Source organism: Hyaena hyaena, unplaced genomic scaffold, assembly GCF_003009895.1.
Source record: "Hyaena hyaena isolate Hyena2069 unplaced genomic scaffold, ASM300989v1 scaffold_381, whole genome shotgun sequence".
Taxonomy (NCBI): domain Eukaryota; kingdom Metazoa; phylum Chordata; class Mammalia; order Carnivora; family Hyaenidae; genus Hyaena; species Hyaena hyaena.
In genome coordinates this window covers 210,070-230,585 of record NW_024081012.1, presented here as the reverse complement: position 1 = coordinate 230,585, position 20,516 = coordinate 210,070, and the positions used below count along the sequence as shown (strand labels likewise).

The following is a 20,516-nucleotide window of genomic DNA, read 5'->3' as shown; positions in this document are numbered from 1 at the left end:
AGGCTACTTTGTTTGTAATTAATGCTTATATGGGACATATTTTCACATTAAAATTTTTTTAACCAATCTATATTATCATTTAAATTGAGTCATATAGCATATATTTGAGCCTTGCTCCCTTTTGCAATCTGAAAACTTCTGCCTTTTAATCAAAGGTGTTTAGAGCATTCACATATAATGTCAACTAAATTGCATCTTAATGCGATTTCATGTAATTCTAGTTAGATCTGATTCTAGCATTTTACAAGGTATTTCCTATTTTTCCGATTGTTCTTTATTCTTGTAATTCTCTTTTCTGGACTTATTTCTGGAATAATTGAGTATAACATTTCATATTCCATTTTATCTCCACTATTGGCTTTTTTTATATGTCGCTTTTAAAAAATTAAGATAATTTTTTAAAATCTTCAACAGTATTTGTCACCTAATCACCAACAATATTTTTGAGTCAGACAATTCTCACTTTGTTGTAGGGCCTATCCTCTGCACTCTAAGATGTGTAACACATCCCTGGACTATACCAGAAGATAGTAGCACATCTCAGTTTTGATGACCATAAACATCTTCAGACATTGCTGATTGTACCCTGTGTATGTATATGTAAGTACATGTGTGTGTGTGTGTGTGTGTATGTGTGTGGGTATGTGTGAGGGGGTAGAGGAGTAATCATATTCATCTGAGAAACATTGTTCTGGGGTTATCATAGTACAATTTTGAATAATACTATATTATTTCCATAAAGTATAAAAATTTTAGAGCCATCCATTCCTCGTAATGTTGACATGTGTTTCATTTTTACATGTGTATAAATCCCATAATATTTATAGTATTTGTGTAGTTTATCAACTATTCATAGTACAATTAAAGAATATATTTATTATAATTATTTATATATTTTGTTTTTTCTGGCCCTGTTCGTTTTTTTTTTCCATGCATATAATTAACTTCCTTGATAATACTTATTGATGAAGTATTTCAATTAATCATCAATTAATTCTTATTAATATTTTTGAGTTTTAAAAATTCTTATTACTTTTAGAGCAGTTATAGGTTGAGGGAAAGGTACAGAAATTCCACATATACCCCTGTTCTCATACATGCACAGCCTCCCTCACTATCAACCTCCCATACTAGAGTGTTAATTACAGCTGATGAACCTACTTTGACACATAGTCACTCAAAGGCAATAAACTGCACAATCGTTCCCCTTGATAAATTTGTATTATGCATTTAGACACATTTTAGTGAGATATATTCATTGTTATGATTATCATAGAATTGTCACTGACCTCAAAGTGACTAACTTTATGTGTCCTATCCTTCATGGACATTTCAGTATAGAATCTCAAATATAAATAAACCATACCACTATAAAATTCCACAGATAAAAACTGCCATATCCAATACATTCACATAATTAAAGAAATTTATGTTGAGAAAAGTCTGGTATAATAATACTACTATTAATTGTCTAGAATAAAAAATAAAGTCTAAGGCCTAGCTATATCTAAGTCTTTATTAGTTATTGGATAAGTCACTTAACTTGTTAGGATACAACCTCCTTATTTTTGATTCAATTAAATTAAAAAAATTAGATATACTTGTGCAAATCACTGTATTGAGTTGCAGATGAAGAAAATGCAGTATTTATCCCAAATGAGTTTGCACCTCAACCCATGTACTGAATGACTGTCTCCCTGTGCTCAAAAATTGTATAACTCTAGATTCTATGTGCAAGGAAAAATGAACTCATATAAAAATAAATAAAATCATTTAACCACAGTAGAAAATATTTGAACTTAATAATACTATATTGCTTAATTCAGCCTGACAGAATCCTATTGATTTTAGTTTATATGAGGAATTTGATTTATGCTCCTTTTGTCTCTTTTGATTAATACAATATCTCATCTTACATAAAGAGTCAGTCATCCAACATCCTCTTGTGTATTCCATTTCCAATAAATTGCAAGTTTTGTTCCAGTGAAATTTGGTTTAATAAAAAGAATCTTTAAAAGCTAGCTTGGAGCATGGAACCTTGAGATTTTAGATAATAAATACTTTTTCATATCATTAGATCTATTTCATAGAAATTAGCATTATCTCAGGTTTCACCTTAGTTGGAGAGAAGACAAAAAGTGTATGGACAGTCAAAGCCTAATATTTAATGCTACAATTTTTAGGGAGATATTTCTTTAGTATAGTGTGTCCAAGACATTACACTTATAGGACACTACAATGACTATTTTATTGAAATTTAATAATTGATATTATTTAAATAAATTATATATATATACACACACACACACACATATATATGACTTCCCATTCCATTAAAGAAAATATTTTCAATAATTATGCTATTCATTGACACAAAAAAATCTATATGCTATGATCTCAAACCTTTTGTCTCTGTGTGTAACTATGTTTGAAGAAAAAGTAAGTCTATATGTGTGGATTTGTATATCTATCTATGTATCTTAAATATTTATCTGGGGAGTGAGAAGGGTTGTAAATGTTTCAATTTTCTTATACGTTGACTCTCTGAGAGGTTTTTTTTCCCTCCTGACACCAACATTGACTCTGATAATAACTGAGTGCCCTACAATTCAATTCAATTCTTACACTAACTACTTGCAATTAGAGTCAGACCTCACAAATTTAAGAGCTCAGTTGTTTGAGGCTGGCTCCGGCAGGTCCAGGGGTCCCTGAAGGATGGACGGTGTCGGCGAGAGAGTGTGAGAGAGCCCCGAGATCCTTTCTGATCACCAGGAAGTCATCTCCGTCCTGTCGGTTTCGGTGTCTTTATTTATGGGTCAAATGTTAACATGGCATCAGGAAATGGAATTTTTACAATGGATAGCTCTTTGTGATAAGATGTTTTTGGAAAATGTACAGAAACAGATTTTACAGAAGTCTTCTTGCAGAACTGCCCCAATTATAGTGAGGCTGAGTAACCAAGAAAATAACAAGGTGTTCACATTTTAATAACGCTAAGATTAAGTCATAGGTTTGTAGATGACTTAAGGTGTTTGTGGAATGTAGGCCTTAGGGAAGGGGCTGCTATACACCATCAGTTAGCAAAGGTGTATGTACTAACTTATCTTCTGCCCTTATCTTCCTTCTCTCTAAGTTAGGCTCTTTGTCTCCGGGAAAGACTTGATTTTCCAGTTATATTCTTTATGGTACCGGAGAGCCAACCATACCTTTAAAGAGTTTAGCTCATTTCCAATACATAGAATAGCCTCTTCAAGGGCATTTACCTTTGTGTCTAGTTTTATGATTTCTTGAATAGCTAGGGCATGAGAGACATATTTGGTTAGTTGATTTACATGTTGAGCTGTATGAACATCCTGGTAACAGGATGAGCTGTATGAACCATCCTGGCAATGGTAGAAACAGAATTGTACATGTAAAGGTCAATCTTTTATGAGTAAGGGTCATTAGCCTGTTCAAAGCTCAAGGGAAAGTATGGAGGGAAACGGGATCTTCTGGAGATACGATGTCTGTTCCCATAATCAAAAGAAGAAGTTCCCACAATAAGTTCCTTCACAAGGTTCAATCATCAAACCAGGGCCGGAATAAGGGGACAAGTCACTCCCGACATTGATCAACAAGGTACCTTAGGGGTCAGTGTTCAAGCAGAAATAATTGAGTGGGGGGTGGATATCGGTCGTCATCTGATTGGCAAGAGACCGTGTAAACTTGCTTTAATCTCACTAGGAGTTTTCTCAACTAGTGGGCTCAAAATGGCTCCCAACACTCAGTCCCACAAAACTATCCCCTGCCTAAGATGTCAGAAGTATGGGTCACCATACTTCTGTCTGTCTAGAATCTTGAGATTCTCAAGATTTTCTTGAGATTACTTACTTTTAGTAAGTAATTACAAGATTACTTAATTAAGTAATTAATTAAGTAATTAATTTTTTAATTAATTAAGATTTACTTAAGTAAGTAAAGATTACAAGATTACTTTTCTTGAGATTAACAACTACTTTCTTGGATTTTATAATACCTTACTTACATTTACTTGTTTATGGTAAAGGATACAAATAAACAGCCAGATACAGAGGTATATAGGGCAAAGTCTTGAAGGATCCTAAACATAAGAGTTTTTATTGCTATGGAGCTGCGGTGTGCTACACTCCTGATATGTGGATGTATTTGACAAGCTCTTTGAATCTCATCAGTAGGAATTTTTAAGAAGGTTTCATGATATATTAGTGATTGATTAAATTATTGGCAAATGGTGACTAACTCAGTCTCCAGCTTCCCTCTCCTTCCTGGAGGTTGAAGCTGAAAGTTCCAAACTTCTAAGTAAGATTTGGTCTTTCTGGATACCAGCTACTATCCTGAAGCTATAGGAGCTACTTACCCACAACTCATCAGAACACAAGATCCTATCACCCTTATCACTCAGGAAATTTCAAAGGTTTTAGGAGCTCTATGCCAGGAACCAGGGAAAAGACTGAATATCTTTCTCTGATACAACACCCTATATCATTTGAAAAAAAAATTATACTATACATATGTCACCTTTATAAAAAGGAAAAATAATATAACATAAAATTTGCTATCTCACAAAATATAGTTCTCATATGAAATACCTGTACAGTTTAAAATGTAGAGTTTACAAATATTTGATTTTTGCAGTGAATATCTCTGAACTAAATTATTTCTTGAGAAGTGTTTAAAATATCTTAGGAGGCTTTTAGGGTGAGTTAAGTCAGGTTTACATGGTCACTAATGTGGTGTGATATGAGGGTTCCAAAACCACCACTTCCTTATTCCCACATTTCCATTGGCTTTTGCCACAGAGGTTAAGTTACCATATAACATGCATTTCTGTTAAGTCTGTGTCCTGAATAAGACAGTATGCAAAAGGAACACCAACACTGAAAATAAAGTTAAGAACTTATTCATCTTCTAGGTGAAAGTTTCTACCCTTTAACAACATCTCTTCAATCACCCCTCCATCACACCAGCTGCTGGTAACCACCTATTCTGCTTCTACAAGTTCAGCTTTTTTAGATTTCACATATTAGTGATATTACATAGTATTTGTCTTTCTCTGTATGGCTTATCTCACTTACCTAATGCCCTCAAGGCCTATCCATGTCATCCCAATACGTGTTTAGACACAACAGCACACCATAAAATTTTGAATTAGAAGTAGGCTGATAGATGACCCAGTCTACTTTCTGAGGAGTATTTGATTCCCTCTAGAGCATAGGCTCCACACTATTGTCCTTGGGCCAAATCTAGTCCACCTTCTATTTTTATAAATAAAATTTTATTGTAACACAGACACATAGTCACATACACACAGAAACCTTGAAAAGTAATGTTATTATTACCTAATCTCACAAATGCAAGAGAGGGTTTCTGCACTGGTTTGTTGTTGTTGTTATTGGTTTTAATCTTTTACACTCCACATAAAATCTCTTAAAAATCAGAATTTGCTGACTTTACATATTAAGTGTCTACTCCAGATCCCATAATTAACCTTATCTGGTAAGTATCAGATCTTGTCACTGAATATCAATACAGCCCATTTCAGGTCTTTTCAGTTATGGTTCTGCTCAATCCTACAACAAAATAAAATTTTGGGTCCTAAGCAACAAACCTTTTCCCCCTCTTAGAAAGAAGGCAGAGAAAGGGCTATCGTTGTGATTATTCATAAGTTTAAAAAAATTTTTTTAACTGTTATTTTAATACTAAAGTTTGGTTCAGGACAGCACAAGCTACACTGAAGTTCAAATGTTCAATTCAGGTTATAATTTACATTTACTAAGTAACTAATTGCTTAATTTCAGTGACAGAAAAATAAATAAGACATAATTTTTCCCTCAAGAAATTCACAATCTAGTAAATGACAAAAGAGCATAATCATAACTTCAATATAGAGGGAATAGTGTCATAAACTATCATGCATCAATTTCATAATTTGTGAGATATGTTTATAGGATTACTTGGCTTTGAACTAAATAGATAATTTATGGAAAAAAAGAAAAACAAAAGACAATTATATTTTGCTTTCTAGGAGAGTCTGGGCAAAAATCCAAAGCATAAGATGTTTTCTGAAAAGACAAAAACAGAAATTAGAAAAACTACACTGGACTCTTCTGTTTGAGTAGAAGCTCAATGAAGGAAAAGGGTAGGAAGGAAATATCAGTGAGAGTGGATAATACCCTGGATTCCAGGGTGATGTGCCCAAGATAGAGATTAATGTATACATGCCCTTGGCTACTCTCAAAGTTAGCTGGAGATAGTTGAAGGCTGAAATAGAATTATTTGAAAACACTCAGATGTTCAGCTTCACTTAGTGACTGGAAATGTTAGACCATTTAGCTTCACATTCCCAAGATTTTTTAAAAAGAGCTTTATCAAAATATAATTGACATATAGAAAACTGCACATATTTATGTATACATTTTGATGAATTTGGACATATATTCACTTCAATAAGGTGATAAATGTATCAATCATCTACAAAAGCTTCCTCCTGCCTCATTTTGTGTACATGTGTGTGGTAAGAACACTTAACAAGAGATCTACATTCTCATCAAAATCTCAGTTAAGTGCACAGTAGGATATTGTTAAGCACAGGTACTATGTTATACAGTAGATACCTACAACTTACTCATCTTGCATAACTGAAATTTTATCCCTGTTGGAAAACAACTCTCCATTCCCTCTCCCCTCAGCTCCTGGCAACCACCATTCTACTCTCTGCTTCTATGAGTTTGAAAATCTTAGATACCCCATATAAGTGGAATCATGCAGTATTTTTCCTTCTATGACTGACACACTTCATTTAGTATAAGGTCTTCCAGATACATTCATGTTGTTGAATACAGCAGTATTTTCCTTTTTTGAGGCTAATATTCAAAATTATATGTATACATCACATTTTCTTTATCCATTCATCTGTCAATGGGCAGTTGGATTGTTTCCACAACTTGGCTATTGCGAATAATGCTGCAATGAACATGGGAGTGCAAATGTCTCTTTGAGACCCTGATTTCACTTATGTTGCATAGGCCCAGAAATGGGATTGCTGGATCATATGGTCATTCTATTTTTAATTTTTTACCTCCATCCTATTTTCCATAGTAGCTATACCATCTTACATTCCCACCAACAGTGTAGAGGGGTTCTAATTTCTCCACATCTTGACATTTGTTATATATTTTTTATAATTGTCATCTTAACAGATGTGAGGTGGTATCTCATTGTGGTTTTCATTCATATTTCCCTGATGATTAGTGATACTGAATACCTTTTCATACACTAAGTTTCCTTTAAGAAGTTGGTAAGTTGGTTTAAATATTTCCAACAATACTAAGAAAAGCACAGCCAAAAAATATACAGAAAACAAAACAAAACAATAAAAAAGACAAAATGAACAGACAAAACATTAAATTTAATTTAAAAATTTCTTTGTGATTTTCACAAAAAGTACATTTTAGTGGATTCTGACAACATCACTTGCTATCTGGGACAATATCACCAAGACTACTGAGAGGAAAACTCCAACTCCAAAATCTGGAACAGACAGCACAGCTGTGAAGCCAAGTTTATGGGGCCTTACTAGGGCAGCAGCTGGGCATGGACTGAACAAAGAGGATAATTCCAGTGCTTTGGAGCAGAGTGCAATGAAAAGCACAGCCTAATCTCTTAGTGAAGCAAGAAAATCATATTTTAAAAAATCACTAAGTGATCAGCACTTTAAATAACAATGTCATTTTTAAGACACTCTGAAAAGTTCATGTTCTTCATCTCCCCCACACTCATTACTGTCATTCACATATCATTGCCAAGTCAAATTTTCATCTCCCTTTGATTTTTGAACTGGGCATTGGAGTAACTTAAGTAATGTTTCAATTTGTTGAGAAAATTCGATTTAAAATAGGAAAATCAAATGAGGTCCAAGTTAATACCATAACCTTTGGGGTAAAGAGGGATTAGAGAATGTGGCATTTCCTATGTGTCCCTAACATTGGACTTTAAGCTGAAATGCTGAAAATAGACTGAGAGGAGGAAGTATAAAGTCTGTGATAAAGATGTGTTAAAGTTTACCTTGGTTAAATTGTCTGTTCAAATGTTCTATTACAAGATATTTCAGCCTTAAGCTGATTATCAGAGAGGTCTTTAAAAAAATTTAAAGTATTGCCATGTAATGTTAAAAACAAAGCAAAATATGAATGAATAAAGCCAGGGAGTGTATGGCCTAAGAGTAGGAGTGGCCTCTCAAATCCAGTGTAGCAGACAAAACTTTGTAATTGTCTCATACCTCCTTTTTCTAAATCCTGTATATTTTTCTACTATACTACTCGTTTCCCACCTGTTATCCAATTGTCAGAATCCTTATATTTGCTTGAAAGAATTAATAATCAACAAAAAATCAGAATTTAAATCTTTAAGGAATATAATTCAGAACAGATTTGTATGGGGAAATAGATTCATCCATTTTATTGAAGTGTATAAGCAGTCTCATTATTTTTATGAGAATTTGATGTTTGTGTATATGTGGAATGATGACTACATGCTTCGTTTGGGCATGACAAAGCTTCTGAATATTAGCTGATAGACAATGGTAGAAACCTACATCCTGACAAGAATAACAGATGAGGAGATTTTTCCAGGGTCCAGGATGTGCTCCTGCCCTGAATGGAATGTATGTAGATGCTACTAGGCAAACTACTTTCATAAGTATTACTGAATGCAAGGAAAATATTTTTATATATTATGAGATATACTGATCAATGCTTACATGCATGAGATAGAGATGTGTGTAGGGTATGAGTTTGTGGGCTGTCAATAAAACATTGTCTAATGCTTGGAATTGGATAAAAGAGATTAAGTGCACATTCTTTAAGTGAACTAAGTTTTATCTACTAGACATGTGGAGGAATATCTGATTCTATAGGGGTATGCACTTTTCATTGACTTTCCATGGCTAGACTATTTTACAATTCTGTTGGGCTAGAAGTCAACTCATAGAAAAATATGGTCAGATGTTCATTGCCCATAGTAGGGCTCATGTGCATTAGTAAATGTATTCTTTGCTAGAGGTGCCATAACAAAGAACCACAGACTGAGTGCTTAAATAGAAATTTATTTCCTCAAATTTCTGGAGGCTAGAAATCTGGAGATCAAAGTGTTGCCAGGGTTGGTTTCTTCTGAATCATCTCCCCTTGGCTTGTAGATGGCCCTCTTTTCCCTGTGTCTTCACATGGTCTTTCCTCTATGTATATCTGTGTACTACTCTCCCCTTATTATAAGGAAACTAGTCATAGTGGCTTAGGGCCTACCCTAATGACCTCATTTTAACTTAAAATACCACTTATAAAATGCAGTCTCCAAATATAGTCACATTTTGAGGTGCCTGGCATTAGGACTCCAACATATACATTTTTAGAGAGGACACAATTCAGGCCATAACACCATATTACTTAATGAGTTGAGGGAAATTTCTGAAAGGGGATCATTTATATTTGCGTGATATCATTTATATTTTACTTTTTGAAAATTTTGATTTATTTGAAGAGAAATGAGGGATGGGCTGGAGCTTGTTGAATTAGGTCTTACCTATTGACAACAGAAAAGCAAAATTCTACCGTAGTAGGAAAGTCATGTGATTTTATAATATTTTGTTCATTGCCTATGTTTGTGTCTAACATCTACTGTTAATGTTAATTTTCTTCATACCCATAAGTCAGGTTTGTATGGAATCTCAGAAAAACCAAAAATTGTCAGAAAGATTATGAAATTGTTGCCTCAACAACATATGGAAAACAAATCCTCATGTTGAAAAGAAAACCTTCACCCAAAACTTACACATCACCTGCAGTTCTTTCTCATCTTAACTATAAGAGGAAAAGGAAAGCACTAAAGGGCTGGGGTGAGAGGGAGAAATCTGATGTATGTTTTGATAACAGATTAATTCTCTGTGGAATCCTATAGTTGTCACTTTGTTATCTTCTTTTATTAAAGCTTGTTTTATTAAGGCCTAGTGGTACCAATATTGGTCTGGCTGGCTGGTAACCTTCTTCAGGAAATGAAGATGATTCTAGAGGGATGATGGTATAGGGGAGAGAGGAGTGAGAACAATAAGTGCAGATATTGAGTGTATCAGACTTAAGTCCTTGACTGGAAGACAAAGCAAGCTTCAGTTCTAATGACTCACAACTTGACAGAAATCTATACTCCTTACTGTATAGAAATTATCCCTACATTAAGAAAACGAGATATATTTCTACTCACTTTAAAAATCAGTCATTTGAAACTGCTATGCTTAATTATTTATTGAGTAATTGTATCATAAAAGGCAAAATTTGGGAAATTTTCTAAGAGTATGTAGGCCAAAAATTTTAATACCAATCCCCCCCCAGCCAAATAAAACACTGTGATAAATCACCACAAGAATGTTTCACTAATTTTAATCAGAAATTGTTACAATTTTCTTTTTTTTTTTTTTATGTTTTTTTATTTATTTCTAGGAGAGAGAGAGAGAGACAGCATGAGCAGGGGAGGGTCAGAGAGAGAGGGAGTCACAGACTGAAACAGGCTCCAGGCTCTGAGCTGGCAGTCAGCACAGAGCCCGACGCGGGGCTCGAACCCACGAACCGCGAGATCATGACCTAAGCGAAAGTCGGACGCTTAACCGACTAAGCCACCCAGGCGCCCCAGAAATTGTTACAATTTTCTAAAGTGGTCTTTAAGTTCCTAATGACAGCATTCCAAGTTGCAGGCAAGAAGATCCCTACCAAAGAAACTAAAACGGTTTAAAGTCTTAAAGAAGATGCATTTTACCTATAAATTTGAGCAGAGGAGTTCCTCCAAAAATAATATCACGGTGATTTGCAATCTATCAAACAGTTTCTAAGAGTGCCTTTACTCTTCGATGGACCAGGTAAATAACTCACTTTCATCATTATGCTATCTCCACAAGCCCCAGCTTCTTCATATGTAAAACAAGGACAATGACAAAACCAAACAATAAGGTTGTTATGAAGATTTGATATATTAACCTTGTCATAAAAGTGCTCGATAAATGGCATTTTACTATACAAATAAATATATGCACTGAATTGTGGACATCCAATGATAATATAAGTAGTGGGGTGCCATACGCAAGTGTTTATTAAGATGACTAAAGCATCAGTTTGCATAATCATGGTCAATATGCATGATGGTAGTCAAAGAAATGTGTTAAAGAGATTATTGTATTTTAATGGTCCAGATAAAAAATTATGAAGCCCTAATCTAAGGAAGTAAATGTTGAGAAAAAGAAGAAATTATACCTATGAGAATTATTAAGAATCTAAAATTGCCAAAGCTTATCAGAGAATGGTAGAACAAGTGAAGGGAATAGAGGAGTCAAACATATCCAGATTTCTGAAATGGAAAATGGAAAATGCTGATAGAGAAAATCTAAATACCTTATAGGTTCTTAATGATCTGCTTCTTCCCTACCTCTCTGCCCTACTTTTATAGCAATAATAATAGAACAAAGAGAATTTTTAAAAATATAAACCAAAGCACATCACTAATCTACATAAACTGCTCCAATAAGTCCCATTGCTTTTAAGATAAAAGTCCAAAATTTCCATATAGTCTAAGATTGCCATGACTGAGTTCCTGTGCTTATGCCACTTAGATTATTTTATGCCTCATCCCTTCTCAATTTCTATGCCTAAATCACATAGCTCTCTTTCCATTTGTAAAACACAGCAAGTATTTTCCCAACTTGCTGTCCTTTTCCCACTTGCTGTCCATCTTCCTTGAAACTACTCTTGAGATGGCTGGACATTTCTCCATTTGGCCTCACCTTAAACATCATCCCCTCAGAATGAATTTCCTTAGCTACTGGATTTTTAAAATTGAATGTTTTTTTTTATTATAGTATTGTACTTATTTTTCTGAAGGGCATTGCTTAGAACATGTTAAACACATTTATTTATTTGTCTAATTATTTATTATACAGTGCTTCCGAAGGTTTTCAAATGCATGAATGCAGGGACTATGCCACTTGGCTTTAGCTACTGTGTGCCCATCACTTCTTGTGGCACTTGGCATATAGTAGGCAGGTAATGCATGTATCTCCATGAAAGGATGAATATCCAGTAGGAAATACATATATTTGCAGCTTGAAAAAGTATCTAAATGGAAATATGGATTTGTAATAATTGTCATACAGAGAGTAATTAAAACCTTTAGAGAGAATGTGATGACTAGAGGAAAATAAATAGAAGGAAATGTGAACTAGGATTAATCTGGGATCATGCCAATACTTTTATTAAAAGCTTTAGATTTTTATTTTTTTTCAACTTATAAAAGCAATATTTATGGGCATGGAGGAGGGTACTTGTGGGGATGAGCACTGGGTGTTATATGGAAACCAACTTGACAATAAGCTATTAAAAAAATAAAATAAAGTAAATAAAAGCAATACATGTTTGTTGGGAAAATAAATAAATAAAGATTCCAACTATGAGAGTAGTTGGGGTAGTTCATAGTGTCATTATCCACCATTGTGTAAATATCTGACTATGTATTTTAAGAGCAAATCTATAATTTAAATAAGTAAAAGAGAAAATAGCATTCACCAGAGTTTCAAGTAGATCATATTTGGTCAGGAAAATACCTTTTACTAGAGAACTTACTGAAAGAACTGAAGTATGAGTAAAATAAAGAAGGACTTTCAGTAAAGAAGAGGAATAATTTGTATTTATCTTTCAGGAGATAGTAAATAAATTAAAAACATGAGGTGGGAACAAGAATGATGGTCAAAATTTCTGGAACCCTCTACTTGTGTTTCTCTTCTACTTCCTTTCAAACTTTAGTAGCTCCAAAAGAAAAATATGGAAACAAAGCTTCAGGCTGTGAAACTCTGTGCTCAAAATCTATCTTCATATTTGGGCAGGGATAGAGAAGAAAGCATCAGCAATAGAATATGTAGAGAAGACATTTAGAATTATATCATGGCTGAATTTTATAAAATTTCCTTGTAATAGCTGGGTAGTTTACATATCTTTTTTTTTTTTTTAACTTTCATAGAAGTATACTCTACAAATTGTTCTGCAACTTCCTTTTATCATTTTGTCACAAAATTCATTCCATATTAGTGTAGGTAGATGTTTTTAATTCTTTTTAAAATATGTGAATCAAATTCCATTGTTCTTCACTGTACAATAAAGCATTTCTTATCCTATATTTACAGACCTTGAAATGGTTTCTATATTTTGTTTATTGTACAGTGGAGTAATTAATAACTTACACAGTATTACCTTATACACATGTTACTCCTATAATCCTTGAGGTAAATTATGGTTCAGTGCATTTGGATTTCAATGAAAACTTACTCCCCAAAGGCATGTGAACATTCATGTTCACCAGCTGCATGTGGGAGTTGTTCTACCACCTTATCTCTACACCAATACTGTTTACTTTCAGTTCTGTTAAAAAGTTGCCTCTCTAACAGATGAAATATAGCTTGTCATTGTTTTTAAGAGTAGCACTTTATTTTTATTTGATATCCGTGTTGTATATATCTTGGTTGCTTCACAGATCCATCTTCTCTCTTCCCTTCTCTATTCTGTTTCCCCCACTCTAGCATGGATGGATTACATAAATTAACCCTGGCTTCTATTTGGTTTCAGCTGAGGCTGAGCGTCAATATGGCATTACCTCCTGATAGTGGGTGGTGGGTACCAACCTGCTCCCTCAAGGGAAGTAAAGTATACTGGATCCCACCTGTCATGAAGGATACCACATTTTGTCTTATAAGGTAAGGTATTTTCAGTATAGATTTGCCTGTTTTCTAAAAAACAAACAAACAAACAAACCCAAAAAAACAAAAACCACAACAACCTTCTGCTAATTATGGATTTCAGCACACTATCTCATACAGCTTCACATTCAACCAAAGGACATGTGTGTGTGGCAGAGGCTCAGTCCTATAGTATGCACTGGTCTTATGGTATGTCCCATCACCCATATGTAGCTGATCTGGTAGAAAGTTTGAATGGACTGTTGAAGGCTTAGTTACTATGTCAGTAGAGGGCCCAACACAGCGAATTTTGGATGAAGTCCTACAGAATGGAGTATATGTCTCAAACTCCAACCATTATCTTGTGCCTTCTTCCCCTTAACCAAGATGTAAGGACCAGGAAGCAAATGGCAGAGGTGAGAATGGCCTACCAAAAGAATTTGTTTCCCTTTCCTCATGACTTTTGACTGAATGAATTTGAGGGCTCTTTTGCCCAAGGAAGTAGTGTTTCTATAAGAGGACATGGCCATGCTTTCAATAAACTGGAATTTGGGACTACCTTCAGATAATATTGAACAAATATAATTTTTGTTTTAAATTATTAGGAAGAAAAGTACTTAACTGGCTAAGATGTTTGACACAATTACTAAAAGGTAATGAGTTGCTGACATAAATATTTACAAGACTATGTCTGAAACTATTTGGAGTACATCTTAATAGTCCCTTGCTAAATAGTCCTGGTCAGGGGGAGGGAGTTAAGATGGCAGAGTAGAATATCCAGAGCTTGCTTTGTCCCTCAAACACAACATCAAATCATTTTGAATACCTAGGAAACTGACCTTAGTGTTAGGAGAACAATGTGTCCAATTAGAGAGAACATGGCAGGTATGAGGTTTAGAGATGTGAACTGGGGAAGAGAAAAGTCACAGTGCCACATAGGGGATGGAGCCCTTTCCATGAAGAGAGGAGAGAGAGAAAGAAAGAGAAATGGGGAGAGAGAGCAGCACACTGGGTTTATGCAAGAAAAACACTTTCCCCAAAACACTGACTGGTGATTTAAGAAGAACGGATTATCACAAGTTTCTGCAAGCACAAGAACTCAAATTCTGAGGTTTTGGAAGTCCACACCATTCACCAGAGGGGAGCCAAGTGGGCATGGCTGTGCTCTTGGGGAGAAGTAGGGCAGAGACCTGCAGTATACAGTGGGTGTAGGGATCCCTAGGGTTGCACTGGGAGAGAATGTTTCCCTTCCTAGGGTACCTTTGGAAAAGAGTATATTGCCTCTCCAAGGACAAAAGACTCAGTGGATACCACTGAGTGCCCGTTCAACAGCAAAGGCCAGAAGCACACACAGAGTACAGACATCCTGGTTGTTGATTTTTGCTGTGTTTTGCCATAAGCCCCACACAACCCTTGTAGTTGTGTGACTGCTTTTCTGGGCTGAGAGTGCACCAGATACAGCATGGTGAGGCTCTCCTCTGGAGGAGGGGAGTGGGTCTATGCCTTGCTAGGTCCTTTAAGATTTGGAGTTTTGAATCCCAACCAGGTACCAGAGATAAAACCCAGGAGAACTGTGGCACAAGACATGCTAATGGCCTGGGAACACATAGGGTGAGGGCAAGAATCTGATAGAAGGCTGGGACATTAGAAGGGAGATTGTTTGCTTTTCTGTGACAGCTTACTGAACAGCAGTGGGTGGGTGGTCTTCCTGAACTCCCTTCTCCAGGGATGAGAGAGCAGGATAACACCATTTTCCACTGGCCCACCTGCATGGTCAGACTTCAGTGAGCAGCAACACAGTGTCCCCAGTGGAGGCTGGAGCCGTTTACCAAACCCCACTCCCCTGCACCCTACAGGTGCATCCTTACTAGGTCAAGTCTCACTGTAAGCCAGTGCAGAGGGCCTCTCTCCCAGAAGAGCAGCACAGTTGGCCGGTATGCACTATGTCTACTGATCATAGAATACTCTTTCAAAGCATCAGCTTCAGTTCTGATAGAAATAGGACCAGGCTGCTTCTCTTTTGTTTTATTTGTTTGTTTTTACCATGATTATTTTAAGGAACAAATCAAAGAACACCTAGTTGGAGGTCCAAACACAACAGCAGAATGAATGCACACAGCATCCACTAAAAGCATTTCCTGAAGTGCCAGGACCTGGACAGTGCATGACCCCTTCTTAATATAGCATTAGTTACAGGAGCAGGAAACATAACAAGCTTTCATAACATGCAAAAGAAAGAAACCTAAACAAAATGACAAATGGAGGAACTCTCCCCATAAGAAAGATCAAAAAGAAATCATAGCCAGGGATGTACTCCAAACAGATATAAATAATGTATCTGAAAAAAAAAAATTAGAACCGTCATAAGAATACTAGCTGTGGAGAAACACTTGCTGAAGAGATAAAGACCTAAAAACTAGTCAGGCCAAAATAGAAAGTATTATAACTGAGATGCAAAACTGACTGAATATAATCACAATGAGGATGGAAGAAGCAAATGAATGAACATGTGATATAGAAGATAAAATTATAAATAATGAAACTGAAAAGAAGAGGGAAACAAAACTATTAGATCATGAAGGTAGACTTAGAGAACTCAGAAACTCCATAAAGTGCAATAATATTCATATCATTAGAGCCTCAGAAGAAGATGAATGGGAAAAAAGGGAAGCAAGTATATTTGAACAAATAATAGCTGAGTACGTTTTTAATCTGAGAAATGAAACAGGCATCCAAGTCCAAGAGACACAGAGAACTCCCCAAAATCAACAAAACAGGCCAAAATCAAGACATATCAGAGTGAAACTTGCAAAATACAAAGATAAAGAGAGAATTCCTAAAGCAATTAGAAAAGTAAAGATCCTTAACCTACAAGGGTGGACACAGCAGGTTAGCTGCAGATCTGTCCACAGAAGCTTGACAGGCCAGAAGGGAGTGGCATGATACATTCAACATGCTAAAAGGGAAAAATATGCAGCCAAGAATACTTTATCTATCCTCCTCAAAATAGAAGGAGGCATAGAATTTTCAAAGCAAGCAAAAACGAAGTCATTCATGAACACTACACCTGTTCTGCAAGAAATATTAAAGTGGACATTCTGAGTGGGAAAGAGAGACCAAAAGCAACAAAGACTAGAAAAGAATGGAGACAAACTATAGGAACAATGACTTTACATTTAATACAATAGCACTAAATTCATATATATCAATAATTACTCTGAATGTAAATGGATTAAGTGCTCCACTCAAAAGACAGAGGGTATCAGAATGGATACACACAGACACACACACACACACACACACACACACAAACACACGCACAGAACCATCCATATCATCCTTATATTGCTTATAAGAGACTCATTTTAGACCCAAAGACACCTCCAGATTAAAAGTGAAGGGATGGAGAACAATTTATCATGCTAATGGACATCAAAAGAAAGCTGGAGTAGCCATTTTTATATCTGACAAACTAGATTTTAAACAAAAGACTGCAATAATGAGTAAAGAAGGGTACTGTATCATAATAAAGTGTCTATCCAACAAGATATAACAATTGTAAACATTTAGACCCTTAACTTGAAGTTCCCAAATATATATAGATTACTTAATCACAAACTTAGAAGTAATTCATTGATAATAATGTCATAAGTGTAGGGGACTTTAACACCCTACTTAGGGAGACACAGAGGGAGGGGAGGGAGCCCCCTTTGTGGGGAGCCACGCTGAGTTGAGGGGAAAAGAAAGAGTGGCTGAAACTGCTCAAGGAACTGTCCCAGTCCCTGGAGAAGAGAAAAACCTTGGCACAGAGGGATCCAGTTTCCAGCTGTCCAGCTGGCCATGAGCGGGAAGCACTGGTCCCAGGTGACACCAGGTAAAACTGCTCCTCTTCTTGCCAGCTCGACCTGGAGGGGAAGCAGCGTGCCTAAAGCCACTCTGTTGCTCTTGTGGCCCTACTCAATTCCCAGTGGGGAGGTGAGAGGCTTGAAACAGCTAGGAGGGACTTGGCCTGTGGGTTTATATTTCAGGCAGTATCAATGGGGCGCATGGACTAAGATCTGGAAGAGAGGCGTGGCTTGGGACATAAAGTATGGCCCACCTCGGCTACGCCCACGGGACAGGGATATTGGACCCAAAAGAGGCTACCTCAAGAAACAAGCCAAAGTACACACAGAGGAGAGTGCCAAATACCACTACAAGTAGGGAAATAAAATAACCAAAGTCTCAACAAGAGAGACCAAGAGACACCATTCAAGAACACTTCCTGAATGGACAGGTCCTGGACAAAGTGCCTTCAAAGTGAGTACAGCAGTGCTCACAGATGCTGAGTGCATAACAAGCTTTTAACTCTAACAAGAGACAGAAAGCTAACCAAAATGACAAACTGGAAGAACTATTCTCTAAAGAAATTCCAGGAAGAACTGGCAGCTAAAGAACTGCTCAAAACTGATATAAGCAACATAACTGAACAAGAATTTAGAACAATAGTCATAAAATTAATTGCTGGGCTTGAAAAAGGCATGGAAGACATCAGAGAAACTATTGCTAAAAAGACTATGGAGCTTAAAAATAGTTGTGATGAATTAAAAAATGCTATAAATGAGATGCATAATAAAATGGAGGCATCCAATGCACAGAGTGAAGAGGCAGAGAGGAGAATAGGTGAATTAGAAGATACAATTATAGAAAAAGAGGAAGCTGAGAAAAAGAGATAAACTGATCCAGGAACACAAAAGGACAGTTTGAGAGCTGAATGATACAATCAGACGGAACAATATCTGTATCATAGGAACAGGAAGAGGAAGAGAGAGGGAAAGGCACTGAAGGAGTCCTTGAACAAATTAAAGTAGAGACTTCCCCAAATTGGGGAAGGAAACAGATACTGAAATCCAAGAGGCACAGAGAGAACTCCCCTCTGACGTAACTAGAATCAATCTTCTGCATGATATATCATAGTGAAACTGGCAAAATATAAAGACAAAGAGAGAATTCTGAAAGCATCTAGGGATAAAAGTGTCCTAACATACAAAGGGAAACCTATCAGAGCAGTGACAGACCTATCTACTGAAACTTGGCAGGCCAGAAAGGAATGGCAGGAAATCTTCAAGGTGATGGACAAAAAAAATATGAGCCAAAAATCCTCTATCCAGGAAGCCTATCATTCAGAATAGAAGGAGAGATAAAGGTCTTACCAAATAAACAAAAATTCAAAGAATTCATCACCACTAAACCAGTCCTACAGGAAATCCTGAGGGGAATTCTATGAGGGCATTGTTGCAAGGAATGCAAGGTACCATAGACACCACCACAAACAGGAATCCTACAAAGAACAAAATGACTCTAAACTCATATTTTTCAATAATAACACTGAATGTAAATGGACTAAATGCTCCAATCAAAAGACATAGGGTAGTGAATGGATAAAAAAACAAAATCCATCTATTTGCTGTCTACAAGAAATTCATTTTAGACCTGAGGACATCTTCAGATTGAAAATAAGGGGATGGAGAAATATATATCATACTACTGGAAGTCAAAAGAAAGCTGGAGTAGCTACACTTATATCAGACAAACTGGACTTTAATGTAAAGACAGTAACAAGGAATGAAGAAGGGCATTATAGAATAGAATAATTACATAATTACATTAGTTCATAGAATAATTACAGGGTGTATCCACCAGGAAGAGCTAACAATTATAAATGTCTATGCACTGAATATGGAAGCATCTAAATACATAAAACAGTTAATCAGAAACAGAAACAATCTTGTGGATAAGAATGTGCTAATAGCAGGGGACTTTAATACTCCACTTACAGCAATGGATAGATCAACTAGACAGAAAATCACTAAAGAAACAATGGACTTGAATGACACATTGGACCAGATGGATTTGACAGGTATATTTAGAACTCTACATCCTGAGGCCATGGAATTCACTTTCTTCTCAAGTGGGCATGACACATTCTCTAAGATAGATCACTTACTGGGACATAAAGCAGCCCTCAATAAATATAAAAGAATTGAGATCATACCATGCACACTTCTAGATCGCAATGCTATGAAACTTGAAATGAACCACAGGAAGAAGTCTGGAAGAGCTCCAAAAACATGGAGGTTAAAAAACACCCTATTAAAGAATGAATGGATCAATCAGGCAATTAGATAAGAATTTTAAAACAATATATGGAAACAAATGAAAATGAAAATACAACAATTCCAACTCTATGGGATGCGGCAAAGGCAGTCCTAAGAGGAAAGTACATTGCACTTCAGGCCTATTTCAAGAAATTAGAAAAAGTACAAGCACAAAATCTAACAGCTCACCTAAAGGAACTAGAAGGAGAGGAACAAGAGGACCCCAAACCCAGCAGCAGAAGAAAAATAATAAAAACCAGGGCAGAAATAAACAACATAGAATCCAACAAAACAAAAACAAAAACAAAAAACAGTTTATTTTTTGAAAAAATAAACAAATTGACAAACCTCTAGCCAGGCTTCTCAAAAAGAAAAGAGAGGGCACCCAAACAGACAAAATCATGAATGAAAATGGACTTAATGCAACCATCCCCTCAGAAATGCAAGCAATTATCAGGGAATATTATGAAAAATTATATGGCAACAAATTGGACAACTTAGAAGAAATGGACAAATTCCTAAACACACATTCACTACCAAAATTTACACAGGAAGAGATAGACAATCTGAACAGACCCAAAACTAGTGAAGAAATTTAATCT

At 35.9% G+C, this 20,516-nt stretch overlaps 1 long non-coding RNA gene across 1 annotated transcript; it reads left to right on the top strand.

The window, feature by feature from the left end:
* The first annotated feature begins 478 nt into the window (after window positions 1-478).
* On the top strand, window positions 479-13,760 carry LOC120244314. Its single transcript, XR_005531528.1, has 2 exons — window positions 479-600; window positions 13,668-13,760. It is a non-coding gene; the product is annotated as an uncharacterized LOC120244314 (long non-coding RNA).
* The last annotated feature ends 6,756 nt before the right edge of the window (window positions 13,761-20,516 follow it).